Source organism: Diachasma alloeum, unplaced genomic scaffold, assembly GCF_001412515.2.
Source record: "Diachasma alloeum isolate Michigan unplaced genomic scaffold, Dall2.0 Dall_scaffold_00720, whole genome shotgun sequence".
Taxonomy (NCBI): domain Eukaryota; kingdom Metazoa; phylum Arthropoda; class Insecta; order Hymenoptera; family Braconidae; genus Diachasma; species Diachasma alloeum.
The window spans coordinates 64,569-84,609 of NW_021680851.1; positions in this window are offsets into that span (position 1 = coordinate 64,569).

Consider the following 20,041-nt stretch of genomic DNA (forward strand, 5'->3'; position numbering starts at 1 on the left):
TGGAGGGAGATTTAACGATTGTTTCGTCGTTTTAATGTGAAATAACATTTTTAGAATCCAATTCAATCGAAATTATATATTTTCCCAAGTTAATTCCACTCCTTGCATGATTCACTTCAAAATTTAATCATTGTTGATATTTCTCGAATAAATTCGAGAAATTCTTCTTGATTTGATTCTTGATTCTTGATTCTCGATTGAATTCTTCTTGATTTCTCGATTTTTTCGTTTGGATCCTCCTTCATTTTTATTTTCCTGCTTCGCGATCATTGGTATCTCCACAAATTCTAAATTAATAAAGAGAATTTTATCATTCATTTTTAGGATATTCATAACATTTTTATCTATAAAAATACAGTGTATTTCGTTTAGCCTCATTTTTCTTTCTCTTCATTTCCTGCTTTGATTCACAGTCATCCAGAGCTTCAATGAGTGCGTCATCTCATCCGTCATTAAGCACTGTGAAATGAAATTCATTGGATTTTCATTTTTGAAGAATTATATAACATTATCCCACCAACGAGAACAACACATTGAGTCATGAGGTTACGTCGCACAAGTGTATACACGGAGAAAAAAATATAATTATGCCGAGCATATTTTCTTCGGGCAATCAAATGCCCGAAATTCTCAATCAAAGGCTCCTTTTAAGCCCTTGCCAGAAGAATACGCCGCTTGGCCCCGTTTTATTTCCTTCTTGGTGTATGAAGTGATCAAATGATAATTTTTTTATTCTACTTCATCCAGAGCTGAAATGCACATCACCCTAATTATCTCCCCCTCTTCCAAGATCAACTTCCCATGGCACCAACGCTTTTTACTTTTGATTGAAAAACTTGCAGTCTGAAGGGATTCCCGTGAATCTAGTGGAGAGTTAATAAATCCCCCTTCCTTTCCCTCATAACCCTGTCCAACCCTCATTATCATCTCAATTTAAACAAATCTCGTCTGTTCCTTCACAAGAAATTTCCTCATTATCCCATATCAATTTTGATTTCCCCGGTAATATCACACTTACGTTCAGTGAATTCCTCCGTTATTCTGTGATTCAAGGAAACACAATGACAACACAGTGAAGTTTCTATCACGTCAATGAAACTGTATCCAGCCTTCCAAAAGTGACTTTGTCAATTGTTTTTGTCTCTCGTATTTTGGTTTTCTTTTTCTATCAATCCAACTTCACTTCGTACTACCACCTACCACATTCACGTAACTAATAACTGATTACAATTGGATTGGATTCGAGTGTTATCCATTCACACGCGAGATTGTAGCACTAATTGATGCTCTCTACGTCTATTTGCATGTTTTATACATAACTCATAGTGAGTATTTCACCTGTTATTAATATTAGATGTGAGACCTCCATACTTAGTCAGCTGAATTCAGTTGTGTTAACAGTTTCCATTCGTAAGGGTTAATAAATTTAAATAACCCGCCCAATTCGTTGATTTAATTATCGCGTGGCGTTTTCAACGCTTGGAATATCATTTGTGTTTGATCGTTTATGGAATAATCCCTTTCATTCCATTCTTTACTCTTATTTCCGTGATATCATCAAACAACTCTTATTGAATTTAGTTATTGTTGTACTAAATATAGGAAAACTCAAATGCTACGTGTCAGCCATCACTCAATTTGATTGCTTCCTCATAATGATTTTTTTATGGATTTCTCTCTTTGAACTCTCTTTGACTCAGTCCCGGAACCACAAACTGAGAAATCCTGTAGAGATTGATGCATTAGGAAAGAGGAATGCTGCTGGATGTCCAAAAAATGATCCATGTGACGAAAGTGAAAAGAAAAGAATGATCGATGAAAAGGGAACACAGAAAGTGAAAACACGTGCGGATTTCCTAAGAACGCGAGTCAGACGTGATGATCCACATTCTATTGCGAAGGATAATTCCCCTCATCGAAATCGAATGCAATATTCGCGAGAGAATAAAGAATCTCACCTTTAGGAGAATCAATGATATCAAGTAAGAGCGAAGCGTATTCATGGTATTGAATTTACCGCCGTATCCCAACATATCAGGAACATTGAAAAAATAAGCTGTAGTTACGCGCGTCACATGCGCAGAATTCGCAGGTTTGGTATGCCACACGAAGATGGAATTCAATATTTCAAATTTCCATGGAGATAGACTTTGAAATAGACAGTGTGAATCATTTTGGATAGGATTTGTCCTCATCTTCCCAACGGCGCCCACTAAAACCTCATGGCTATTACCGTTGAGGAGATACGATGATTTGGAGTTGGACCTTTTTCTTAATTATGCGAGAGAGTTTATCAAGGAATATTGGAGTTATCATTCACTTCATCCCTTGATAGACATTGAATCAATTTCTAAGATAAATTACTTTTTCTTAATTGTTAGAGAAAATTTCATGGTTTTTCGTGTATATTTCGAGGACCGTTATAGCTGAGATTTTCGTTGACGTCGTTGAAACCCTTAGAGAACATCCCATTGAGAACACTACAAATGGAAATGAACAACGATAAGCTAGAAGACGACACGCTTTAAATTTCATCCGCGTATGATACACAGTAAAACATTCCGGTGTGAAAAATGAACTTCCAGTCTACGGTGTACGGAGTGAAATCGTTTGGATTTTATCTACACCGTGGCAGAGCGATAAATGTCCAATACCGCCGCATGTTATCGGTGAGACTTCAACATTATGGCTATCCAGTAAGGTTTTCTGAGGCAACAAAAACAGAAATTTCCTTACCTTTGATGGAGCTTCATATTTTTGAGACAATGGGAAGGAAACATCAACAAGAGTGTATTGGGGGAAATATTAACTATTCGGCGGTGTTCATTAGTAAAATGTCCGTGCGATTTATTCGGAGTTAATTTCACATCGAGTCAGAGCCATCATTCGCTCCATGCGAAGTTACTCGCGCGTCTCCTCGGTGTAAAAGTTAACACCGGAATTATGATTCACTCAAAATTTTCAACTCCACTGTTTCACACCGCGAATATCGTGGACTTTTATAGACTTCGTTTGGAGTGAAAATTCGCACCGGATTTTTTACTGTGTACATAAGCACCTTCAAAATCCATCTACGTGTGACACGCTGAATCTATCTGAATAGTTGAATTCTACCTGCATTCAACATGTCTGCGTTTCCCAAGCTAGCCGCAGACAAATATCCTCGAATTCGTTGTATTAAATTAAAAAATCAGAGATCTTATATGAACGCGAGTAAAACGTGATGATGAATCCTTTCTCCCGCAGAATGATGTCTCTTGTCGGAATCCAATGCATCAATGTTCAAAGAAGAATGGAAACTCTTATTCGTAAGATAATAAATCTGGTCAAATAGGAATGAAACGTGTTCGTGGAAGTGATGGATACGAGGTGTTTCAAGAAGACGAATCTGATCCCATTCGACAGCAAAGAAAATGTCAGAAAATTGACGATAATGAAGAAAAAAGGACATTTCATCCAGATGAAGAGAGAAATCTCAAAAAGAATCATGACCATGAGGAACCCGATAATATTCAAGCTTATCTGACTCATAGAAAGGTTCATGGGGTAACAAAAGAGAAAATGAAAGAGAATAATAGTGGGAATATATCACCCGGAACGATTCACAAATTAAGACACACATTGAAAACTAAGGATAGGAAATATACCAATCGAGAGAGAGATCATGATCGAGAGCGAAAACAAAGCCTCCGTCGGCATGACGATTTTCGCGTTCGTGAATATCAAAAGAATAATGAAAGATTGAAAAAAAGAGACAAGACCCAGATTACAAGTCACATGAAAGGAATATTGACACGGAAAATAAGAAATCCTGTCGAGCCGTTGCTATACTCAAATTTCGTGAGAGTTCCAAAAATATGATTGTCTCACGAATTAAACAAAATGATAAATTGAAAAAGGATTATTCCTTGATTGAAACCTTCCTTAAAAACCGTGGAAATATTCCTAATCTTGTCTGCATTTGTCCTGATAACTTGTTTTTCCGTAAACAAGTGGGTTAATATAAGCAAAAGAGAATTTTGCTCTCTTCAAAGTTTGGCTGCGAAAAAAAGGATGTGAAGTCGTTTTTCCATGAGATTGAAAATAATGCATCTAACTACATATGTATCAATTGTCATGGATACATAGTAGAAGGAAAAATTCCGAAAACATGCGCATTTGACTTAAAACTTCCTGTTATACCCGATCAATTGAAAAATCTATCGCCTCTGGAAGAACGTATGGTATCACCATACGTACCATTCATGCAAATAAGAGCCTTGAAACCCTACTGTTTGAAAAATCCACAATTATCAATTCATGGTAGTGTAGTCAATATTCATTCAGAAATCAATGACATGATTGATATACTCCCTCGAAAATTTAATGACATGTCAACACTGCAGGTACAGTTCAAACGTCATTTAGATCACCAAACAAATTATTTATACGAAACAATAAAACCGTCCAATGTATGTGTTGCACTATAGTATCTGATTCATATACCGTTGTATGTTCAGAATGAAATAACCGTAGATAAAAGTTTCTTTGAAAAATACGAAAAGAATGATACTTCTCCTGTGAATTTCCTCATCGGTGATGAGCTTTACGATCAGAATACTGGAACACATGACAAACAAAATAATCAAGATAATAGCTAAAATCTCTTGAGTGATTCAGAAGATGATGAGCTGACTTGTTCTGATTTTTAAGATGAGATCGATTGCAACGAACATGGATCGTCTCCTTACAAGGACGAGGTATTAATTGTTGATGAGAATTATGAATTGTCTGCTGAAACGCGTAACATTGCACCCTGTCAAAACAATTATCCCATCCCTTGGCATATGACTAACCATATCGATGAATTATGTTTTACGAAGATTTTTGTAGGAGAAATTTTAGACAAGAATAATAAATTCAGTTACATAGAACGAGTCAAGTTCGAAGCCAGACATAGGGACCGAAGATCATGTGAACCAACGCGGTTATTATTCATGGCAAAACGTAAGCTCGAGCAAATTGTCATGTCTAACATTAACACCTGTATGAGGCGAATTAAATCAAATAATATATTGACCGCGGAACAACTGACAGATAGAAATTTCATGAGTGATAGCGTTCGTCATGACGATGCTTACTCATTTTTAAAAGGAGTACGACCGTCTCCTGCTTTTTGGGAGGCAAAGGAAAAAAATATCCGCGCGACGATCCGACAATTAGGTACTCCGACATTATTTTTGACTCTCTCGGCATCGGAAAGTAATAGCCCAGAATTGATACAGTTCCTTTACATAATGAAACACGACAACCCGAGAATTAGTTTAAAAGAAGCCATGTTGCTTGATGACGACGTGAAAAATAAATTAATTAGGGACGACCCTGTCTCTGTCGTTCGCTACATAGATAATCGATTCGCCGAGATCATGGCATTATTAACAAACCCTGATGGTCCATTCAAACAAAATTTCGTGATCGATTATTATTGGAATAAGTGGTTATAGAATGAATGAACACACTGGGTATCGATATATATAGTTTATTCAGGCACGTCTCTCGTCGATGCTCCTCAGTCAAAGTGCTTAGCACGAATGTGGCGTGATCACCACGGTAACGGCTTGGGACGGGATCGGCGCATGTGCACGATCACGTCCCTCTACAATAACGTACAGTATGAACATAGAGTATAAAGTGTATAAAGTTATAAGGTATGTGAGGATCAGAGCTGGAGCCACTTCCAATAATTATTTCAACAGGAAAGAATTTCAGGGAAGACGTCCATGTGCATACACTTTTATGGTGTAACAATGCACCGACATACGATCCAGATAACAATGAGTCTATTCGCGAAGTTATCAATTTCATTGATGGACATATATCCTGTGAAGATAATCCGAAGAATCCATTCATCAGTTTCCAAAAACACAAGCATACAGTTACATGTCATAAAGGGAGAAAGAATAAAAAAAAATGTACACTGAGAAAAAAATATATTTTTGCCAAATAGTCATTTACTTGAGAGAAGTATTTATTTTTTCAAAATCGTATTTCTCCAATCGAGTCATTCCCAGGCAAGCCTAAGTTTCAATTACAACAGTCATGTTGCTCTAGAGGATGACTATGTTGCACATGACCTTGGATGGACTCTTCTGATGATTATTCATATTTCCAAAATTTTTCATTTTCTGCAGGGCAGAATTTCGATCAATTTTTTAATGTTGATAATTATTGAAGAAGTTCACTCAAGGTCATAACTAACATGATCATATTCTAGAGCAATATAATTGACATGATTGAAACCTAATGAGGATTGCCTGAGAATGACTCGAATGGAGAAATACGGTATTGAAAAAATAAATACTTCTCTCAAGTAAATGGATATTTGGCAAAAATAATTTTTTTTCTCAGTGTAGTTTAATTATCCTCAATATGTGATGAAATCAACTCAAATATTGAAACCATTGATTCAGAGTGAAAAAACGAGTAATGAAAAAGAAAATCTAGAGAGAATAAGAGAATTGATGGATGTTTATTTCAACAACAATCTGTCGATTAACTTTGATGACATGTTGAAACAATTAAAATTAACTGAAAAAGAGTATCTCAATGTCATAGGAAGTTCATTGGATAAAGATAAATTATTCATCGAAAGACGAACGTGTGACGTCGCCATCAACAATTACAATGAACAAATCCTAATTATGTTGGAAGCTAACATGGATATTCAGTTTGTTTTGGACCCGTATGCATATGCGCAATACATTATAAATTATATATCCAAAATTGACGTAGGGATGTCTAAATTATTACGCGAAGGTGCAAGTGGTTTGAAAAACAATAATCATTCTCTGCGTGATAAATTGAGAAGGTGCAGAAATATATTCATCAATGGGAACGTGATGTCCGCACAAGAGGCTGTATATCATGTATTGGGATTACATTTCTGTGAATCCAGCCGTGCAGTCATTTTCGTGAATACCTCCCCAAGGAATGAAAGAGTACGGATGCTTAAATCATGTCAAAAACGGAGTTCTCTGAGTGAAAATTCTACAGATATATACAATCAGAATATTTTCGACAAATATGAACGAAGATTCACGAGAAAATGCTGATTTACGAGAAATTTGCTTGGGAGACTTCGCAGCATGTTACACGTCATCTTCGAAATCATCTAGTAAGAAAAAGGCAAATGATAATGAAAGTTATGACATCGGGAAGGATGATGAAAATTATCATAGCAATGATGATGACGATGACGATAAGAATCATGAACATATCAATGATCCTCGTTCTGGAAATATGCAACTAACAACTGTCATTTCAAAAAGGAATAAGATGAGGATTTTGAGATTTCGTAGATACAAATTGCAACAAGACGAATGCAGTTATTTTAGGGAACAAGTTCTCTTATTTCATCCATGAAGAAAGGAAGAAGACGATATCGAAAAGTTGGATTGCAAAATATTATATCATTAACATATCGACTCAATTAAAAGGAATCGAGAGAAATATTCTATTCTTGGTGATGAGGTAGTTGATAAAGCCATACAAGAAGCAATGGATGACAACGCGGATAAACACCATCAGGAAGATATCAACTTCAATAAAAATAGAGTTCCCAAACATCAAGAAGTTGATATCTTAAATCAAACAGGGGTAGAAGATATCGTTAAAAGCGTGAAAATACGGTCCACGAAACCACCAACAATATCCAAGGAACAAACATTGCATCTGGTAGATACTTTAAATGTTTTACAACGAAGAATCGTAATTCATGTTCTCAAATGTTTCAAAGATGAAAATTTGCCCCTGAAGATATTCATTAGTGGTTCGGCAGGTGTTGGTAAAACGAGAGTTATAAATTGTAAGTATCAGTTATTGTCCCTATATTTCAATGAAATGCCAGGTGAAAGAAATTATTCACCACTAATTTTATTATGTGCACCTAGTTGGAAAGCGGCACATTTGATTGGGGGAGTGACGTTGCATACTGCATTCGCATTACCGATAGTGGAATATGGGAGGTAAATGCCAGAATTATCAGCAGATGTTGCGAATTCAATCCGGTCTGATTTAGTAGCATTAAACTTATTGATCATAGATGAAATATCTATGGTTGGAGCGAATATGTTGATGCGCATAGATACCCGTCTGCGACAAATAATGGGGAAAAACATGCCTTTCGGAGGAATCTCCGTCATCGTGATAGGAGATTTACATCAATTACCTCCTGTGAAAGATAGACCTATATATTCTACTCCAAGTTCTGGACCTTTGAGTGCGCTGTCAGGTACAATCCTATGGGAAGTATTTAAATATTTTGAATTAACCGAAGTAATGAGACAAGGAGACGACATGATCTTCATTGATGCTCCCAACAACTTGGCTAGGGGAGTGATGACAGTTGAAGATATATCTCTGATCAAAAGTCCAGAGGTCTCAGAAAAGCAAGTACCCGGCGATACCATCAGATTGTACTATGAAAATGTGTATGTTGACAAGTACAATGAAAAGAAAATTAACAGCGATCCTGGGAAATGTTATGAAGCTATTGCCAATCACAGTTTCTTGGGGAACGCATCGGACAAATTCAAGAAAAAAATACTTAAATCAATGAGGAATAATAATCCCCAGAAGAACGAATTCAAGATACTAAAGTACAAAATTAAGCTCAAAGTTGGAATTAAGTACATGATCACATCGAATATAAATGTTTCGGATGGTCTTGTGAATGGCTCATGTGGAGTCTTAGAATATATAACATTTCATGATGACAGCGGAATCCCAGACAAAATATGAATAAATTTCGATAATGAAAATTATGGTTTAAAACAAACACAACCTTTCCTACGTTATATGACGGAGAATAATATCGATAAGAGGTTGACACCCATTTGTAGAATCAGTTTACAGGTCGCAAGTAATAAAGAAAATAGATAGCAAATTATGAGTCAACAATTTCCAATCTTGCCAGCCCAAGCGATGACCGTCCATAAGAGTCAAGGGCAGACATACGACAAAGTTTGTATAGATCTGAGGTATAGTCGATTAACTAGGGCACTGCTGTATATAGCGCTTAGCAGAGTGTGCAGTTTGAAGGATCTTTATATTTTGGGAACATTCAAGCCGCCAAAAATACCTGATGTTGATGATCCATTGATTCGTGAATATGAAAAACTGGAGAAAAGACACGTGAAACTTTCGTACATCAGCTCAATTGATACTAACGATATAAAAATCATTTATCAGAAAATACGATCTTTCAGTAAGAACGTTCAGCACATCAAATCTGATAAATGGTACGAACAAGCAGATTTTCTCATATTTTTAGAATCATTCACCAAACTAGATGATGATGTCAAACTTGATGATTTTAGTTTGATATTTCGAACAGATTCAAAGATAAAAAACAGTCCAGAGGTATCTTAATATTCATGAGAGATAATGTGAATATACAATACTCTATATTGTAACACATACAATTGGAGGATGAGAATAAATCTCGTTTGGATTTAATACTCATCAGATGTAATGATGTATGAGTGATAACCGGATATAAATCACCATCATTCAAAAATTCAATATTTTTCGAAAAATTAGTTAATTCATTTGATGTTACGACTGCCGATGCACGAAGAATTTTGATTGGTGATTTCAATAACGACATGTTTCAATCAAAGAGTCACCTAGAAAAAAAATTAAATAGTTACAACTTCATACGTGCGACACCACCGAACATATCAACAACAAATTTTAACACACAAATAGATATTGAATTTGTAGGTGAGACGATGCATCATCTTTCCGGAGTCTATGAGGCTTACTTTTCTGACCACAGGCCAGTATTCATTGTACTTCACAATGGAAATGACGATCAAATTATCAGAAATCAAGAAAAGATTGAAAAAAACGATCTCAATAACATTGACATGGAGAATACATTAACGACGAGTTCAATGAAAAATCAAAATTCAAAACTCCCATGAGTGATTTCAGATTTGATACTACCAAGGACAAAGAGATATAAGATATATCATACATTCGATCATGAAAAAAATACTGAAAATGACAACTATAAAATCCTGAAGAATGGTAGTATCTGTGAAAAAAAAAGAACGTGGAGGAGTTTTATTCCATTTATGTTATACTTGTGGATTCGACAGCATAATGCAGATTTTACTATCAGCCTATGAAAACAATTCTATTTTTTGGGATTTGGTAGATATTTCAGAAAGTGATGAATTCAAATTTATCAGAGAATTCAACATGAATAATTGCAGTGACAATAATGATGTTTACGACATGAGACTCGAACTGTTTTTGAAACATGGCAGCTATTTCATTGACAATAAGGCATCACACCAGAATAATGTCGTTCTCAACGCTGCCAAGAACATGATTCCCTTATTCAACAAAATATTCGACAGAACGTATAGCTATTCTATAAATGTGGATTGTAATATATGTGGTAGTATCACTGTCAATGAGCGCATAATCATATTAGATAACGATGCAATTTTCAATTATGGCCATAATGATTTGCTCACTGTGTTGTATGTCACTATTCACAATATTACAACGGAATTATTGCAATGTGGTAAAAATCATGATAATGTGAATAAATCAGTCACATTTCACGACCATCGTTTTATAGAATTTCCTTCGGATCATCATCTACAGGTACCACTAGCTACTTTTCCTATAAAATTAAATGTTCACAACATAACACATTGCCTTTTTGGAATTGTAAATTTCATAAATCCGAAAATTATAAGTCATGAGAGTATCGGCCATTATAACGCATGTCTTTTGATGAATGAAAGATGGACTGGACTTGATGACTTACAATCAGATAAAATCACTTATATGAATTCCCAAGATAAAATTTGTCCACATTTGTGTGTGTACATCAAGTATGATGGTAAATGACTGGATGAAAATGCTCGTAGGCATATTATTATCAATTTATCTGATGTAACAGAAATGTATAATAATTTAGGATATGGAGGAATATGAAACAATTGTAATTCAAGATACTTGTGCTGATTAGAGAAATAGATTGATGTGAGACCATGAAATTCATGATTTCCATTCTTCATATACTTTAATTCATGTGTATGGATGGATGTCTATACGAGGCGATGCATATGGGTGAGTCATGCGAAAATGCTGTAACCATCCATTCGGAATCATACTACAAATGAAATTGGTAGAAATGAAAGGAAGAGAAGAGTCACAACACACAAAGTAATGGTCAGATAGCTTCTGCCGAAAGGGATCGAACCCCTGCTTGTTTCGTAAATCTGAAATTCATGTTAATGATTCACAGAATATGACACAAATATCGTCTTTATTGTTCTGTACAATTTTTAAATTGGGATATTATTATTATTTCTCAAACAGACAAAATTGATCATGGTTTTCATTATGTCGCATTCATATTTTAGAATCTCATAATTCTAGCTAGTGATTGCAATCAACTTTGGAGAAAACTTTAATAAAGGCAACATTAAGAAAAATAAATAATTCTATTTTCGATTTGGAGAACTATCATTGCTTGAGCAACCGAAACTATTGTGTAATTAGGTACAGAATGTTCATACGTTGAATGAGAATTCAGGTAACTTCAGAGGTTCCATCTTCATGCTATTAGAAAATATTGAATTGCAGTAAATTTTCAGTGAAATTTTAGATTTTATGATTTTTCCCTCTCAAACTCCTAAAATTTACTATTAAGCGGTCCTTAAAATTAAAATTTTTTTTTTCAATAGTATAGCTGATATTTACTCATAATTATGAGGGAATATATAAGAAATATGAAAAAAAAATAGAAAGTCGACTTTCTGAAATAGACTATTGATTGAAAAATTGCGATTTTCGAAGACCATGACTTTTTTTTTGCAAATGACTCAATCATAATCAATTTTTCACTCGAAGAATAATTTTTCCTAAATTGTACTGTAAATGAATTGAAAAAATTATATTTTTTAGAAATTTAAATCATTCTATTATTCATTCTGATGAAGAGAATAGTGAAAAAAGGCAGTATTCATGGAATTTTGTTCGAAAGCCGTTAATTATCTGTTTCGTACCGAAATCAATTACTAAATGTTGAATATCTCACGCATCAACGACAAATCAGGGTTTTTCCCATTATTTAACTTTTTTTTGAAGCATAATAAGACTTGAGAAAAGCCCCTTGGGCCGTTCCCCCATCTACAGAATTCTCCCACAGTACAGAACCTCCCACCACTCAATTTTTCAAAAACACGCCTAATTGTCATCCCTGCGAAAGACAACACATTTTTCTCGGGAGATAGAACCGATCGAACAGTCATGACGATAACACCTCAGTCTATTATGGAAATATTGCTCGTGAGATATACAACATTTCGACATAATCTCAAATTTTAAAATCGTGCCCGAACATTTATATCAACTGTGTTGTGAAATTTTAATTATTTTATCAAAAGAACTCTATACTCACAAAAAAAAAAAAAAATTTCTTTAATCTCTATATAACCATTTCATTGTCAATCATTGAATAAATTTTATACAAAAAAGTCGTGAATAAGTCGAGTGAGTTTAATTATTAGCTCGACAGTGTCGACTCTTGAGTCGAAACACTATCCATTCTTCATTTGCGAGCTTTTCCTAGCCAATTGAAATGATTAATTAGGTGATTCAACATCTTTGAATGAAAAGTATTCCGACTTTCTTATTCCATGCAGAAAATTCAAGATTCTTTGACTTTGTGGTATAAGTATTGATTACGATTCACAAAGCCTTTAAAAACAAAAATCGGATAAAAAAATTGAAATCAAATTGATTATGGAAGTAGATTTATATTTGGCCTGAATCATTTAGAAAAACATGAGATTCATTTTATTTCCGAATGAAAGCAATAAAATCGTTCCATTTTTACATTTCATAATTTTTGCATCCGAATGGAAGCATTATATTTGTCGAATTCGAAAATGCCAACTTTTGTATCAGGATAACTACTTTTGGGCTCAGGAGTTCGAATATGCAATTTTTATACCATGTCCGGATGTATGCAGGTATGTATGTGTGTGTGTGTGTGTGTGTGGATGTGACCGATCCTTTTTCGAAGATAACTGAAAAAATAATTGTTGAAATGAATCTAATTATAATCGAGATACGCGGCAGCGTATCGGCCAAGAAAAGTTTTGACTCCGACTGTACAAAACATCTGGCCGAGCACACCGCGTATCTATACACGACAGAACTTCCCCTCGACTACCTCTAAATGATCGACATTCGGTATAGTAAAAACGAGACGTCAATTCGGAAAATTGTCCTTAGTTACATTATATAAAACGTCTATGAGCTTTTCAATGGCGTAACTTATATTTTTTGTGTTTATATTAAAAAAGATACACGGATAGTGTTGAGTCGTGAGCAATAGTTCCATGAAACAATCGAATTTATTTATTTCCTTATTTTTAATAATATCTACTGCAGCTGCTTGTTTCATAATTTCCCAAATCCACAAAATAATTTGTCTCCTCTTGGGTCTTTTCCCACCAACCATTCCCAACCTTTATTGCTTTGCGTATTTCCTTGCCAATTATCCCTTAAAATTCATGTCTCGCGTAGTTCCCCGCCAATTGTTCCTCAACCTTCATTTCCTCGCGTAGTTCCCCATCAATTGTTCCTCTATACCCATTTGATCACTTCGAGTTTGCACCGGGCCTCATAAACGACCCATAATATTCGAGTATTGCTAATCCCGTGCAATAAGCTAATCCCTAGTCCCGACAGTTTGTCGCCAGCACCCCAGGGAGTCGTGCCCTACATCGACACTTCTGAGTCCCAAACTTCCCCTTCTCCTCCATCCTAACGTGTCGAAAAATCTACAGCGCCGAACCAATCACAGCGCTTCTCGCTCAGCGATCTCCTTCCCTTCAATTTTCGTCCAATCCTAGCACTCTCTCAACTCGTGATCCCTTCCACCGCCCAACGACCAATCATAGAGAACCTCCAAATTTTCTCCAAGTCCCACGCACATAAAAGCTGCGACTTCCCAATTTTCCAGTTAGTTACAGTTCCGACTCCAACTAAAATACAGTCCGCTAATTATTCGTGTCTACTGTACAATCCGGCATAATTATTTAGAATATATCATTGTTATTAAAAAGACAATCTGAAGTGTTAAAATTATTTTCATCTTTTTTCCATTCAACATCCAAACAAGGCAGACCGCGGCGTTTGGAAGTATCATTCGACGATACAGATAGCAACGGGCAGATATTTATATTCTCGCGATTCATATTATAAAGTCGGAGAATCAAGTTACAACGTAGGCAGCGCCTGTCCAACTGAGCCTCACAGCCAACGTCAACGTGTTGCCACCAGGGCATTCAAATGTGGGTTGTAATGTTCTGGAGAATCACTGAAAACGTTTGATTCTCACTTCAAATTACTTATAAGAGTAAAACGAAAAATTAATTCAGTGTTCTATGTTTTTTTCTTTTTTCGAAAATTTGCATTTCTTCTCATTATATATGGGGCATTCTATGCCAACTTGATCAGCCCGTGACCTTGACCCCGCAGATTTTGAATACGATTTTTTATGGGATTTATCTAATTAAAAAAAGCACTCTATTTTCTTTTTCATTGTTAGTTTTTTTTCTTCAACCTTGAAGCCATCCCCGAAGAATCTGAAAAAATTCACAAAATTCTGAAAAAATATCACCATTTTTTGCAGTTTACTGCAACATGGTAAACTTGAAGGGAAGCCCATCCGCTGATAAAACTCCAATATTGTTTGTGGAATTAAATTTTAAAAAAATTGGAATTAGATATTTTCAGAGTCGCTCTATTCAAATCTGATGACAGTTTTGGTTTATCATGATTTTCTGGTCATTAAAATCAATTTCCAGTCGGCATGACCGCAGATACCGAAAAAAGTTTCAAACAAAAAATGTTCCTTGGAAAAAACGGTACAAATTATGTCTTATATTTTTTTTTGTATCTCCATTATTTACGAAGAAATTTGAGTAGTTATCGAGAAAAGAGTCCAGTGTGTTGCAGACTGGGGAGATTGACTAGGATCGATTTGAAAAATCCACATTTTTGCCGCTCATGTCACTGGTTTTTTTTTCTGCTTCACATTGTTTATGTTCCGTATTCCTTGTATAAATTTGCTCTATTTGATGATCTTACCACGGAAGAGAACATTATAGAACGATTTGATTGTACATATGGAACATTGCATGTCAACTCAGCCACCCTAAATTTTTCGGGTTCTCAGCATCCTGAATTGACATGCTCGCAGTCAAGTACTAGGTAGGTACATGCTTTCCCTAAATTTCTGTTTCTTTAACATAAATTGCTTGTCTACAACATGTGTCAAAAGCTCAAATTGTTGAAAAATCTTATCTCGCGAACAAATTGACAGATTTTAATAAATGAAAAACGATTTCTTTCGTTTTTTATGCAGTATATGAAAGAAAATATACCAGGACTGCGAGAGCAAGTAATAACTTATTTTCAGAGGTTTGAATTTTTCAAATTCCACTGTTACGCAGGGGCTAGTCGAAAATCAATTAATTCTTTTTTTTCTCGATAGATAATAATAATTCCCAATTTTTTCGGGATATATTGAAATGTGATGTCGATATAGACATGAGAAAAAAAAATTTCCGTAAAAAATTCTTCTTTTTCGACATTAACGGCTATAATTATGCGAATCACATATGAAACTCACCACTAGGTGTGAGGATAGGATCCCGTGAGTTATCTGCAGACTCCTTCGGCTCGCTCCCATCTTCAAAAATGCATCTACTCCATCACATGCCGTTTTATCATGTACAGTCGCATGATAATGAGCTTCCGCTTCCATTCCAAAATCATCTTTGTGGGACAAAAGATTTACGATTTGGTACCGATTCTTATAATGTTGTGCAGCTCCATCGGTAATATAAATCAATTTTGTCACTACCTCACAGACTTTTCTTATGTGCTCTATCAAAATCTTTTGCATCACGTAAACCGTAGCAGTATCGTAGACATAACTATCAGATAGAAAGGCTAGACTTCGATGGTGAATATCACTTCCCTGGTGATAATAATAGACCACTGAATGTACAGTGCAATGGTCATTATTAGAATGAAATGATTGATCTGCGTCCTGAGAAACGAAGGAATAATTCTCGGAGAAATCACACTGAACCAGAATCTCTCCTTCAACTAAATTCTCCTTTCGCCCTTTCACATAGGCTATTTGCTCAGTGGCAATGAAACGATAAGATTTCAAATTGCTGGGAGTTTCTGAGTCTGTAAAGTTGCTCTATCCACAGTTTGCCACGTTTTGAATTCCACAGTTTCAATCATAGCGTAGTTACAACGTAATTTTTTCAATTCAAGTGATGGCACGTCAACTCCCGGACAGTTTTGGCATTCATCTAAATGGCATGCAGGTATTGGATTGGAATACATGAGCTTCGTAGGACAATCTTTGTAGTTTGTGAGAGGAGAAATTGAATCTTCTGTGCGAGTAGAAATAACCATGGCATCCAACATCAATTTGCACTTTTGGTGGTACGTACAGACGCAGACAACGTGCCTACCACTCGTTCCTGCCAATACACAATGTTTCGGTCTCAACTCCGCGAACTTACTGAACCCCACAGGAGATTCCGGATGAGAAGTTTCATATTGTTGATACAGATCTGCCAAATTTTCAAGTACCAGCCTTTTCTGCATAATTTTCTTCTCGTTGGTTCTAACGGATACTTTATCTTTGATTCCTGGCATAATTCGACTGTTATTCTCGTAAAACGCGTGCACTTTCTCAATAGTTTCATCGGGTAAAGATTTTCCTGCTTTTGCGACGGCCGAAGCCAATATTCCTCTCATTTCTCTCAATTTTTTCGCTCTCTGAGCCATGTGTCTCGTGGCTCCAAATTCTTCACTCACTTTCCGAGTATTCCATGACAATGGAGCGACTTTCAAAATTTGTAGACGTTCAGTGTATCCCTCCGTCCTCTTAAATTTTACTTTCAGACCATTCAACATTTCTTCCAACTCAACTTCTCGAGGACAACGTGAATGTTCTACTGTTCTCCTGCTCACTTAATTGACTGAATCTTCATCTACTGAGAAATCGTCGATTTCCATTGGGTCATCGAACGCTTCGTGGAATCCATTATTATTAGGATCAACTGAATGGAAAGAATTACCAGATCTCAATGAACTGTTTGTGATGTTACCAATAGAAATGTCCGCCACGAATGGTGTAAGATTTGAAGAGCACCCGGAAGAATCAACGGAGCCTCCAGTCGCTGTTGAATCAGATATCGGAGGGAGGGCTATGATGTGTGGATGAAAATTAGGGGGTGATGGGCTAGGAATATAAGTGGCAGCTTTCTATGTACAGTTGATACACAGTCATGCATTCGCCGGCAAGGATAGAAATTTTGTCCGGAACGATTTCAAGATTACACGTAGACCTTTTCCAATGTGACCTTTCTCTCCAGGGGCGCGCATTGGACTAGCACATCTCTCGGCTTGAGGTATCTTATGAAACAAATTAGTTGATCAGTCCTATGGATAGATTAGTATTAGATTAATGAAGCCATCAATATGGAATTAGTAATGAAGACCATTAAATCTATTCCGACATTCTCATAAATGGTCCATTCATCTCAGAAAGGAGTGATTTCAGAAGAACATGTGGTTACTCTATATTTAGCGCTCAACAAGTCCACAACAATGACTTGTGACGAAATTCCAGGCGAATTCGTCACCTGCGGAACTCCAGGGTATTTATGTATAGGAAGAGAGAGAGAGAGAGAGAGAGAGAGAGAGAGAGAGAGAGTATAATTTTATAAACCGTTACTTTTTTGTCGCGATAAAAATATATACGGAGAATTAGAGCTACCTGCTACCTTAACTCTACTTCAGAGCTACCTTAAGTTCGGAAAACTACTTAAATTGGTTACCTATCGCGTGAATCGATTCCCTAAAATTTTAGAACAATATTCATTAAATAACTTCATTAAATAAACCAGATATTTTGCAGATATTTCTTTTTTCGAGTCATTTTTGTTGAGTTAAAGTTTAGTAATTTTGAGATTTCCCTACGTAAATTCGGTTAAGGATCAGGATATCACCGTGGAATATTTGGCCAAGATAATGTGCTACCCAGTGTTTTCTGTAACCCTTTTGGTTTGTCGATAGAGTGAGTACATAGGTCGAAATGCTTGCGCTCCCTTGAGCGAGAGTGTTAGGGCTTTCAGTTGGAAGGCCGTGGAGACGATTGCCCAATCATCGAAACGGATCGCCATTGGGCTTTTAGTTTAGTTAAGTTTGCGTTTGAGTTTTCGTTGGTAAAGTCCTAATTCCTCTCCGGAGAGTGCCCTCTGTAGATAAGCTACCTTATTCCGGTCGTAGATGGAGTGAAGATCCGCTCAACCATCGCAGTTTCACGTTGAGTTCAAGTAATTTCAGTTTTGTTCAGTTAAAATAATCAGAATCAATTCTAGGAAAATTTAAATTTAAATCTTTAAATACTTCGCGCACAATTACCCCGGGAATCGATAGTTCGCGTCTCCGGCACTCGAGTCAGCACCGTACGGGGCTAGTCTCCCCCAGACTCCCCACCACTATGCAACAGGCCCGAGCGGACACACGCGATAGTCGCCATTAGAGTATCCACCCGGACGACTAAGAGTGAGGTACGAGTCGATCTAGCTCCCTGAACCAGTTCTCTTTCGAGGTAATTATCGAGGCCCCGTGATCCAAATTCAGTCAAAATCAACGCTCCAGACCATGGTAAGTACTCGTGTACTTATTTAGGAGTGATTAAAAGTGAAATAGTGCGGTTTTTCGGTAAAGCAGTTGGACCACGCGGAATGGCGTCGCTACCTCTCGGAATGACGCCAACACCGATACTCATGGTTTGAAGGGTAGGAAATCCTTCAAACAAACCCAAATGCTCCCTGGAAGCTACCTGAAATTATCTAGTTAATAATTAGGCTACCTGAATAAATCAAAATATTAATAATGCTACCTACCATAACGTTTGTGCAAAAATTCAGGCTTTATGCGTCTCGCTACGGCGATTGATGCCATTCGCTACCTACTTCATTGCTACCTTTTTGCTTGCTACCTTTTCTCGCTCTCTCTACGTAATTATTCTATGCTACCTATTTCTTTATATTTCTCCGACTCACAAGAGTTCTGGAGGAAAAATGATGCTACCTGAATTGTTCGAAAACTACCTTTTTTTTGCGTTTTAATGCTCTCTAGCGTTCGTTGAGTTTTGGATTCCGGTTGGGCATGGGGACGCTATCTTTTAGTTATCTTTACTTTATGGTTGGAATCCAGAACAATAAAATTATCTAAGCTCTCTTACGTTCATGAATAAGCTACCTATTATTTTGGAAATTATTGGAGACCGTAAGCTACCTATTTTCCTGGAGAAAACCTCCATTTCCGGGTTAGAAGTGCTCTCTTCCGGTAAATCAGTTNACCTATTTTCCTGGAGAAAACCTCCATTTCCGGGTTAGAAGTGCTCCCTTCCGGTAAATCAGTCCCGTGGCTGATTCAAGCTCCCTAACTGATTTTTGCTACTTTTTCGGTGAATGAGATTCCCGATTTTAATGCGTTCCAAACGGCGCAAGAGTTAGGGAAACCATTACAAAGCCGCTCTAGAATTCGGAATTCGATTAATTACAGTCGAAAAATAAGAGAAAAATTAATACCTTTTCGTGAACTCTCTTTTTTTTTATTTCGCGTATCTACCTCCTCCGTTCTTTCTCGCACGTACGCTACCTTCCTATAGTCTCTCTCTCTCTCGGATTCGTGTTGCCTTCGTGGACAATACTTTTGCTTCTTTCGATCAACTTTGGATTGGGATCGCTTTCCTTTTCATACTTAAAATTATTATTCGCATCTTTCGAGTCTTTTGGAATTGAATGGATCATTTCAGAGTATTTAAAATTATTTTGAGTCACATTGATGTAATTTTGTATTTGTACGAATTTACGATTTTGTATTAATATCGGCAATAGCGAAACACGTCAGTACAATT